The sequence below is a fragment of the Schistocerca cancellata genome, chromosome 5 (genome assembly GCF_023864275.1).
Source record: "Schistocerca cancellata isolate TAMUIC-IGC-003103 chromosome 5, iqSchCanc2.1, whole genome shotgun sequence".
NCBI lineage: Eukaryota > Metazoa > Arthropoda > Insecta > Orthoptera > Acrididae > Schistocerca > Schistocerca cancellata.
This window is the reverse complement of record NC_064630.1, coordinates 657,154,577-657,166,999: the sequence shown is the minus strand read 5'-3', so window position 1 is coordinate 657,166,999 and position 12,423 is coordinate 657,154,577.

Sequence of the window (12,423 nt, the reverse complement as noted above, 5' to 3'; positions counted from 1 at the left end):
ATGATCATGTTGTTTTGTGAGTGAATGTCACATTTACTTGAATGAATTTCGAGCTGGAATATTTAATTAAAAGACAGTTAATGTTTCGCAAAATGGTCTTTGCAACAGGGAAATAAGTCATATGTTTGAAGACAGAAATATTATTCTTGGAGCTGGAATTCTTTAAATTGATAGTAATGAACGGACTGTGTTTTTCCTTTCTTACATTCTAGCAGCCTTTGAGATACTTCCTGCGTCAAATTCCTTTTCTGCAAGTCTCTCTCTTCCAACTCAAATCATATATATATAATCTTAGATGCTTATGTAACTACATCTGGCAAGAATATCATGTGTAGTACAATGCACGAAAAATGTGATGCCTAATGGCTAACAGTGGTGAAATGTGCTTTTAATTTGATGAAATTTACTCCAAAATGGGTTCCAAAATGCTAATTCTGTTGTTTCCTCACCAAAAACCAAAAAATCTTTCAAATCCTGAGCTAAGTTAATTTCATATGGAATTAAATAGTCTGACTGTCAAATAAAAACAACAGTGAATACCATTCCAGTTAATGCTTCTCTCCATATACTCTTCTCAATCCGGTCTAGCAAGAAAGTATGTCTGATTTCTATCGAATTTCACAACAGAAGTCCTGTTACTTTCCCTATACCCAAAAATAATAGAATAAAGAATACACACACACACACACACACACACACACACACACACACACACACACACACACACACGCACCACAGATGACTGAGCCAAAACACTCTTAAATACACGCATCATCACTGGCACATAGCAAATACAAAAAGTACCTACTGATATATTACATGGCCCCCAATGTGAGCAGAAATCTTCATAAAAATTAGTAGTTCTACTACAGTTCATCAAAGAGTTTCAGGTTTTACGAATAGCTTTCAGAAAGAGAATAATTTCTAGATACAAACATTCCGATCACAAAACTGACTACGAATGTCATGTGTCTTGTAACATATAAGAAGTTGGTTTCAGTGACTACCAAGATCTGGTGCAAAGACCAAAACGATTGTGATTTGGAAGATCCCTGAAATAGCATGAAGTCCCAAGGGCAGTATCTTAAAATGGCATCTCTGCCCAATATAGATGAATGCATTTCACTCCTTCAATTGAACTGCCCAGGGAACTGTCCAGTAGGAATGTTAGAAATCTATGCTCATAAGGTATTTTTTATGTTAGCTGATTAATGTTTTCATGATGAGTCATGCGAGGTACGTATATTTCATTCATAACCTTGGCATTAGGGACCATTCTTGCTTTACCTCCCGGTTTTACAACCAATAGGAGTGGACTGCAATATGGGCTGTAGGAAGTCTCCATCAGACCAAATTGGAGAGTTCTATTTCGTTATAGGGTTAAAACTGTTTAAAAGTATCTTCTGTGACATCACTTACATGCAACATGTATTGTCTCCAATCACTCTGTTTTTTTATTCAAAACATGGGTATTTTTATACACGATGTTGAACAATTCCATTTGATAACCTCCCGTCAGATTCTCTGGCTCATCTGCCTTTAATTTTATCTGTTCTTTGTACCACAGAACTACTGTAAACATCTCTGGGTGCACTGTCATCTCACTATTACTACTAACTCCTCGGGTTACTCAGAAGGCTTGAAAATATTTTCCATGTTTACATTGTTACTGCAACAAATCCATTTGAATCGTAGCTTCATCACTCAAAAACGAGACCTTGCCTACGGAAAAGTCAATCTTTGTGACCTTTTCTCTTACAAAATCGTGACCCAGGATACAAATTCATTCTTTGGCAACCAAAATGGTGCATTCTTTTTTTTTCCTTTTTATATGGTTTCCAGATTTGTCTCCAAGCTTATCTGTCATGTGATATTCTTTGGTTGTTTGTCAACGGTTCCAGGAATTCTAAGATTAACAGAAAATGTAGAGATCTTCCTACTTCCAGATTTTTAGGAAGAAATTGCCAGTTATTTCATTCACAGCTGCACTTGTATCCAGAAAAATCGTTACAGGTAAATCAGTAATCTGTGGACTTATTACTGACTGCTGATTAATAGACACACTCTGTTTGTATGAGGAAAAATGGACTCTGATGTTGATTCCAATGTTGCACCGAACTAGGCTGATAGCAGTCTCACAACCCATATTCCATCCCATACCTGGGGCCACATGAGGTTTCCTTTAGTTTTTATGACTTTGGTTAGATGGATGATTATTGTCAATAATGACTTCTGTAGTGCCAAGCAATTGTAACGTACAATTCATATTATTTTCTGACTGCTGCTGGTTATTTTGTCAGTTATTTTCATTTCTGGACATTAAACCAGAACTGAGTTTCCTCTCATATCTCTTTTGTTGGTTTTGGTTATGATGAAAATATTACCATTTCCATTTCCTTTGCACTTCTTCTTCTATCAGTTCTGATTTTTGTTGGCATGGTTATATTATACAGCATCATGACCATGTTTTTGACTTGAGCCACAACTGTCGCTTGTGCTTTGACATGCCACCTGACTGTTTCCTGTCCTTGTCTTGATGTTACATTTTCCTCTATCAGATCGGCAGAATCGAATGTTCCTATGAAATCTTCTATGTTTGACACAGAAGAATGGCTGAGTTTTTCTCCAATCACAGTTGGATATTCTGCTTTGAGAATATTAAGAATTTCCTGTTGTGGAATTGGTTTATCTCAGTAACAAGTTTTGATCTGGAACATTTCAGTTTCTTTACTGAGACTATTATTTCTAAAATAAATCGGTACCAGGTTAAAATTCTTCTTTCTGACTGTCTCTTGTACTCCACCCGACCAATATTTGGCAAGAAACATTGTTTCGATATCTTCACACATGTGACTAGAGTCAATGATATTTTTTGTCCATAGCATCCCATTTTTGTGCATAAAGCTACTGACATAACTAATTATCAGGGATTCATTCCATGAATGTAGACTACTCCGCAAAATCTACGATTATATATAATAGTATGAATGGTTTCCTTATTGGAAGTATATCTGAGTATGCCTAATTTTTATTAGTCTCTTCTCCATTAGCGTTGCTTTTTAAGTTGTTGTGGCTGGTAGCAAATCATGCTCATGAGCGAAAAGCGTTCCTGACATGTACAGATGCTCTGGAAAAAAGTATTTCCCCAATGTTCTTCTACTACCTATTATTCCCGTCAAAATATGTTTTCGTTGATGTCCTTCTCAGTCGATATGTTACTAACACCACCTTGAACTTGATCATTTACGCATTGGAAAATTTATTCTTCTTTTGTAGCTGTCCATGTCGCAGTTTCAGCGGTGAATTCTTCCTTCTGTTCAGTGAACTGTTTCTGGATTTTCTGATACTATTCCAGTGACAAAGTACTCACATGTTCCGACAGTTTACTCCCAATTTCTGACAACTATTCTGGCTTTGCTTTATTTCGTTTACTTCTATTGTTAATTTACTTAATCTCCTAAGGTATTAATTATTCGTAGTTTTGGAATATCTTTTGAAAATTCTTTGTTTTCCACTTCATTCGCCGGCTTATCTAATACTGTGGGCAAATCCTATTTGGTTGGTAGGTCAACCAATTTTGTTTGATGGTTATTTCAGGCAAATATTGTTTGGTGGTTATGTTTTGTGACACACTACCAAACATCTTCAATCTATGGATCTCCCACGTGTTAGGCTAAAATACTTGGTTGAACAGCCCTCTCTACCGACCGAGCAGTACATTGATTGGCGTGTTTTCATTTTCTGTTAGTCCTGGGTTCATACCATAACACCAAAAATATTCCTTAAAAAAACCTATATCCTCAACTATGTGCCAAGACAATATCTCAACACTAACATTCTATAATAAAAAATTTTGCAGGGAAGAAGATGTACTATCATTTTTAAGGAATAAACTAACTAATAGCTCGTCACGTTGTATCTGCACAACACACTATTTTTACGAGACAAAGAAATCCCATGTCCCTTCGATTAATGTTACTGTCAACATACCTACTAACTACTTAATTAGAGCGGAGTTTAGTCAACTATACTAATGCTTACTACAAACAGAAGACATAAATATGAGACGAAGCACAAAATAGTTCTTACTCTATTTAATGGTGCATTGAGGATTTCGTAAGTCATGAACTGATTCCCAGTGTCAAATTGCACACATTTTTCCACGCATTTACTAACGTCCTGAAACAGAAGATAGAGTACAGTGATTAATAATACAAGAATGCAGCACAATACACAATAATTCACATTGATACCCACGAAAGTATACTATGAAGTAGAACTATAATGTAATACAATAGGTTGCTTGGACTAAATCTTTTGCAGAGTAATCATTCCATTACTTTGAGTGTGAAATTAAGATTTGCTTGTAAGATTTTAGTTCATGAGTAATTAATATGTAGGAAATTAGTGCTTCTGGTCGTAGTGACTTGCGTCAATGAAATAAGTTAATCCTTTGGAACTAGGAAAATTATACTCTGTGATGGAAACCCTTAAACCGATCTTTTTACTATGTTCAAGACTATGTTCAAGAGTATGAATATGCCTTTTTCTTTCTCGAGTTCTCCTGTCCTTTGAGATAATAGTCGTGTTCAACCTGTCTGCAAGTCTCCTGGAATGATTTGTGCCTGATCCCATTCAATATATATTCTACATACTGAACACCTAGATAAATTAATGAAGAACTCACAGTGGTGACTGTAAACTAGGTTACTGTTCGACACTGCTCTGCATGTATGGCGGACAGATGTAGTCCTTTTTAAGAGTTGAATCTTTCGCTTTATACAATGCGTCTTACTGAATGGAGAGCCATGAATTTTCAGATAGTTTTCGCGTGTGGGTAGAAGATAAATTTCCATATGCAAACTGCGTCTTCGATGATGAAGAAAGTGATGCTACAAGGATAACTAAAAGCTTTAAACTACTTTATTGTCAAACTTGCCTTATGAAATATTGAAATTTTGGCCTGTTTGTCACTTCATGTTAATTCACCTCTTGTTAATTTTTTTAATATTAGTTTATTATGCTTCTGACATACAATGATGTATTAGAGTGAACAACAAAAGCAGCTACTTCTTATTTAGTCCCATTTACACAAGATCTATAAAAACTGTACAATTTACCTTGCTGTTATTGTCGTCATCGTCGTCGTTACTGCTGTTGTTGTGTTTGTTGTTATATCCTTCAGTCTGCGGGTCAGTTTTTGCACGTCTCCATGCTAGTGTATCCTGTGCACGTCTCTTCATCTCTGCATAACATTTGAAACATATATCAATTTGAACCTGCTGATTCTATTCAAGCCCTTGTCCCGCTACAATTTTTATCCTTCCCAGATCCCTCCGTTACCACATCAACTATTCCTTGATGCTTCAGAATGTGTTCTTGTTAGTTAAATTATGCCATAAATTTCTTTTTTTCCCAATTAGCTTCAGTACTTCGTCATTAGTAACTCTATACGCCCATCTACGGCTGTCAGAAGATGCTACTGGCAGTCTAAACTTCGCCATGTTAGAAACCGCCATACATCTGCCATCAGAATTACGGCCCACAAACGGTCATCTTGAATGAAGGCAGACAGACATTGTTCCATATCCTTTCTGAATCAGACAGTGTAAATGATCCTGATAAACCATCCAGCTGATATTATCTGCAAAACGGAAACATTAAAAATACTAGTTAATGGCATAGATAGACGGAATATAAATGTAAACCCAAGAATTCTTTGGAATGGCTAAAACACCGTACTCATACTGAGGAAGAGTGGACTTCGAATACTCGACCTGTCAATCTGACATAACTTCTCCTTTCGTTCCGCAAATTACCTGAGACTGACGGCGGGGTCGTTCCGAAAACTACACGCGATTTCTCTCATTATTGTTTTGTAGCTGATTTACTGCAACATATTTATTGACATTATATTTAGTGGCCATCAACGTCGCCGTAGGCGTAGGCCCAAAAGCAAGAATATGGAGCGACACTCCTTTCGCAGGTCATGTGTTCTAGTCCTGCCAATGGAAGCGACGCTGTGGTACAACGCATGGGACATTAAGGTAGGCGGATTGGTTCGCACTCTTAGAGAGGCGTAGGTTTTGTCCAAACAGGGCTTCATTAGCAACGCCTTCAAAAACGGCCACGCAGTACCATTCATTAAGTACTGTATAACAGTCGCAGCTCATACGGCCGATGGCCAGGTCGTCGAAGCGGCATGATCTAGAATGTCATCCTTGAACATATCATGAACTACATGGAATTCAGAGCAGAAGGACGCTTAACTGCTTCCTTTATCTTTACAGAATCATTAAATTGGCTAGCATCCATTTAACTGTACTGTTATCTACATGCTTTCAGAAGATGCTCGTATATGACGTTTCTGAATCACTGACGTCATTGCTCGTGTAACTTAAAGAAAAACTACAGTTGCAAGGCACTAAGCAGAAGCCCATTGTTATTGAAGGTCAACAGAATTTGTTCTCTGTCAGAAAGACGTAATAGAGGTAAGATCGAACTGGTTTACAATTATATGAAAAAAATACGTTCTAGATTACTTGTTTTTACTGTAATTACTGGTTCGGCCGAATATGACAACCTCGAGACGTAAAAAACCAGCACCAGTAGACTTCGGTAGTAGCTGTCGCTAATGTATTTTAGATCTGAAGGCGACACAATTCGGTAGATATATCTGCTTGCAATCAAAACACGTGATTTTTATTCTGTCTTGTCCATGAAATTGTCTTTTTTCAGGTCCTCGTGCTACATTCACCAAAATTAAAGTGCAGCAAATCTCATAACTGCCAACATTAGCAATTGATAGACTAATTTGGGTGGCAGCTACAATCGAATTCATATGTGAGCAATTTCCTTTCCACTCCGTTACACTTTATTGGGCATAATTAATTTGCAATGTGATCGCTTTCGGAGTACGAAAATTTCATGTTATGAAACAACGTATACATTGATTTCAAATAAATAGCCATTACGTCAAACGAATTCATAACCAGGTGCATTTTCAAACTTAAACCAAAAGTTGAAAAATATAAGGCGACTTGTGATAAATCTCACGACGACTTCTAATTCAAATACAGTAACACGGCAGCCCATCCAGTAGGTAGCGCCTTGTTTAGTCGAAAGACAGCCACCCCATACAACTGGAAACTTGTGCAGAATTATTCGCACTACATATTCGAATTCGGAATGATGTATTATCCGTCTGTGGTTTAGAAATGCTCGTAGACATTACCCCTGAATATTCTTGGTTATATGTCACTGCTGAAGTTATATTTCCACTGATTTTATCTCTTCGCGTTAGCTGCAATGCAAGTGAATCCAGAAAAAGAGAACCGAAGCATTTCAGATGTGATGGTATACAAGGATTCTGGTAATTAAAAGGGCAGATGAGATTAAAAATGAGGAGATTCCCCATACTGTAGACGTGGAATATATTTTATAGAAATCGCTAAAGACATGGGATGATTGGCCCTGTGTTCAGTCATCAGGTTCCAGCCGAAATGAGCAAATACCGTAGGGGAAGGCAGAGAGTAGAGTATACAAACAAGTAATTCATGACGGTGCTTACCTTGAGAACGAGGAGGTTGTCACAAGATGGTAAATAAGAGTGGGCGCCGTTTAATAATATGGAAGATTTACCGCAAAAAGTGAAAAAAAGAACTGCTTAGTTCTTAAAATGAGTTTTGGCGTGCGAGCACATTCTGTCTCCCTTGTCGAACGTGTTGTCATTGCGTGCAGCTCGCAGTGATACTTCTCACGACCTTTCGCGGGGCTCCATCTGAGATACCCTGATTTCCATTTTTTCTCTATTAAATCGGGAACACACGTTTCACGATGCCCTTCTGAAAACATACTGAGTGATTAGTACAATGGATTCGCATTCGATAAAAGCGAAATTCAAATCCCCATCTGTCCATCTAAACTTACGTCCTGGGTAATTCATCATTACATAAGGCAGATTTCGAAATGATGCTCATGGAAAGTCATGTTCTAATCCCTTCTTCACATTTGTCCAGTCCGAGCCTGTGCCACATCTATAATGACGTCATCGCAAAAATGAAGCTGAATCCTCAATTTTCTTTCCCTTTCAGATGTGTAATAGGAACTTGTTCTGTAACACTGACTCACATAAATTTCGTACACATGTAAACTTTTTTACTTCTCATTAGCCGTTACACAGCCATCTTGTGCTGATTACTGCTTATATTCACGTCAGTCACAATCGTAAACAGACGTGTGACTTAACGATATGCCACGCGTTGATACAGAGTGCGGTCAAAAGAAACATTACGAAGCCATACGAATTGCATCCAAGAAGTAGCAGCTTATTAACTACACTTGACTCACAAAGACTGTTTGAGAAGCGAGTAAACAGTAAGTCAGCTGCAGTTGTATTGCACGCAATGTTTTCTGCGAATATTTCTCATTATAGTTAAGCCGCTTTCATTTCTGTTCTTCTTTTTACGTTATGGCAAAGTAAAGTACGCCTTCGTTTCCTCAGTCGCGTGGTCTTGCACAGTACCGTTTTCTTTCTAATTTTTCTGTGCTGTATACGTATTCAAGAAGCTGCTGATGGTGTGTAAGTGTTTAAGGATGTTTGGCTCGAGGCTTTCACGACGAAGTTGTAAATATGGTTCTCGGGCGAGACGTCGGATGTCGTTATGATAACACCCCAATATTTCGTCGTGGCAACTGACCGAGATCCTTAGGTGCGACGAACACACTGCTGAGGCTGTTATCGAAGCCTCCTTTTTATGACGTGCGAAGCTCTTGGTCTAAGTGGTTGGCGCTGCCGAATCTGAATCACGGGGTTCCGGATTCGACTCTCGGCCGATCACTTGTGCTAACTCCTGATGATGATGTTTTGTCTCTTGCACGTAGTATGGTATCTATGTCCTGAGCAAGGGACAAAATTTTCTTATCTAAGTATTATGTTTAAGAAATTTAGCTTATGTTCATCTGAAATTATTTTGCCTTGAGACATTACCTTACCTCCAAAAGAGCACTCCGTTGCAGCTTTTACATTATTTCTGATCTTCCAACGAAGAGAATAATTGTGCAGATAGTGGTAAATGTTATCAGTAACTTGTTACTTTAACACACTATTTAGGTCAGTGATAAACAACTGGAAAAATGGATTCTTTGCTATCGGTCTAAAAGACCCCCGACACGCTTTACACCTTTGCTATTGAAAATTCATAAAATAAAGTAATTAATTTGACTGAAGAAAGTCGACTGTATTTCCAAGGATTAGAAAGGTCAGCAACTAAAATAAACTAACTTTAAGTTAATTTATTGAAACACCGAATAGTTTCTGGGTTCAAAAGGCACCTGTTATGCATCCAATGGATATAAACGAATACAGAAGCGGTTAGATGAGGAATTCTCCTGCTGCTAATGGGCATGCGTTACTGCGATGTGCTCTGCTGTGTAATGGTCCCACTTTGTGCTCTAACAAAGCGTCCGGCGTCTGATGCTGTATTAACGCTCCAACTATCTGAGATTTAAATGGGCTGCCCCTTGGCACAATGGGGAGCGCTCAGCATGTCTGCTCTGTTCCACTAACTACATGGAGCAGCTGCGAGCAACAGGCACAAAATCTAAATGCCGTACCAAAGTCCCTGGAACACTAGTAACTACCAAGCTCAACTGACGTGTTTAAATTCGATTGTTCAGTGAACGGACTGGTTAAGCAACTATTCCAACACTAGAGGGTATCCTTAAATACAGGCAGGATGTGTGAAACTGATGTCAGTTTCCGTTAAATTCCGTAATGTTAATTTGTGAAAGCGTAATCCATCAGGAAACACGATGACTGTAACGTAGCAAATCGTTCAATTAGTGTCTCGTTTACGCTGAGCTGCGGTGGAAATAATTCGATAAATCGAAAAGTACCGTCTCTCTTACAAAGTGAGCTAGTTTTTTTTTTAGCCATCAATATCAATCTTCTGACTGGTTTGATGCGGCCCTCCACGAATTCCTTTCCTGTGCCAATCTGTTCACCTCAGGTTAGCACTTGCAACGTCTTCAATTATTTGATGGATGTTTTCCAATCTCTGTCTTCCTCGACAATTTTGGCCCTGTACAGCTCCCTCTAGTACCACGGAAGTCATTCCCTGTTGTTTCAACAGATGTCCTATCATCCTGTCGCTTCCCCTTGTCAGTGTTTTCCATATATTCCTTTCCTCTCCGATTCTGCGCAGAACCTCCACATTCCTTATCTTACCACTCCACCTAATTTTCAAGATTCGTCTGTAGCATCACATCTCAAATACTTCGATTCTCTTCCATTCCGGTTTCCCCGCAGTCCATGTTTCACCACCAATGAGTTAACTATTTTCTATATCTTTTGAATTGCTTTTTGTTCATTGGTCTAAATAACGTGGAACAGAATGTGGGTTCTCTGTTATTGGAAGAGTCAAGAAAGTAAATTTAATTAACTGGCTAGAGGCCATAGTTGTCGAGTTATTCAAGAAAAACATACAAAAGTGACCTAAAAATGTACCCCTACTTCCACACTCAGACACCACCGGTCAGGATTTCTAGTACATTGTTCATGGCACTCCCTCTTAACACTACATGAACTATTTCAAATATTCGACCTTTATTGGTCTTCATTAACTGATCCTACTACACCACGGGCTTAGTCGAGCACTTACAAATTGTAAGATGGACGTTTGCTCGAATTTTACTCAATAATTCTGTCAATTTTAACAGCATAAAATAAACTATTACATTCTTGTATTCATCAGGCATTCTGACTACGGAAGTACTGAGCTTATAATGGTTAGGTTTGCATCGAATTGTCAGTGTTATTAGTTTCATTACCTGATGTGGCCGAGCGGTTCTAGGCACTACAGTCTGGAGCCGCGCGACCGCTACGGTCGCAGGTTCGAATCCTGCCTCGGACATGGATGTGTGTCATGCCCTTAGGTTAGTTAGGTTTAAGTAGTTCTAAGTTCTACGTCACTGATGACCTCAGCAGTTAAGTCCCATAGTGCTCAGAGCCATTTGAACCATCTTTCATTACCATCACGAATATGTTTATACTAATAACGTTAACGAAATAGGAGACGATTCTAGTGGCGTAATATCCCAATCAACACATGCCAAAAAAATATAATATCTGAAATAGTTCGTGTAGTCGCAAACTTTTGTACAGCGGTAGGAGTCAGTGCCGAAGAAGAACAAACACGATTTGTAAATGGGTCTTGGTCCGAAACTAGTCATCGAGCGAATAAAAGAAAGTAAAATTTGTACCTTGGGACTGGATTTTCGTTGTACTGATTATCAGAAGTTGATGACCTATTGTTACTTCAGCCTGCTGGAAGTTCGTAAACATATTAGAAATCCTGACTTATCAGGGATGAGCATGAAATGAAAGTGCGTTTGACGTTACTTTTCTGCGTTTTTCTTGAATAATTCGAAAACAGTGGGATCCGGCGAAAATTTATACCACAACAAAACTGAATTATATTAAATTTACTTCAAAAAGATTCGGCTCATTTCTGCTGTAGGACTAATAGTTTGAACGTAACGAGCGAGAGAATGTGTAAATCTCGAAGGTGTTTCATGAAGGCCAGCTATAATATTGTGGGTTGGGTAACACAACAGCGGTAGGGACTGCGGAATCACTCTGCCTTATACATTTGCTGTCTAAAATAACTATCGCCGTCCTACAAGGAGTGGTAGAAACTGAATAGCTACCAAGTGCGCAGTACCTTAGAGTTTGCGTAGTATTAGAGCAGCAGCACAACTTCTCTTAAAAAACTTCGTAACGTTCGGCTTCACTGCCCTAATTAACTGCCTCCGTAGTCGGTACAGAATGTGATTCCAGTGGTGTGTAATGCAACGTGCAGCATTTCCATCCACATTTGAAGTAAACCAGAACAGAACGACAACAACTGTCCCAAAAGTATCATGCCTCACTGCTCCTCTCTGTGGGATTATACCTCGGTGTAACAAACCAGTAGCAGTTTAGACTTATTAAAATTGGGTGACCAGCCGGAAATCGAACACCCATCCTCCTGGATGAATATTCGACAACCAGCTGAAAAATATCGCTTTGATATATATGTGAAGCCATAAAGTACTAGCAGGAATAGTAGTAAATAATAATAATAATAATAATAATAATAATGTTTGTTATGTAGTGTTGTTTTATCTGTTATAATGGTTCTGTTCCAGTATAATTTGTATTCATCATTCTCCAGTACATTTTGGTGGTGCATACTTGTATGTGGGAACGTGTTGTTTTATTAGTTTATGTTTTATGGCATGTTGTTGATGTATTATTTTTGCTACATTGTCATGTCTTCTGGGGTATTCTGTATTTGATGTACAATACTAGCAAATACAGAATACCCCAGAAGACATGACAATGTAGCAAAAATAATACATCAACAACATGCCATAAAACAT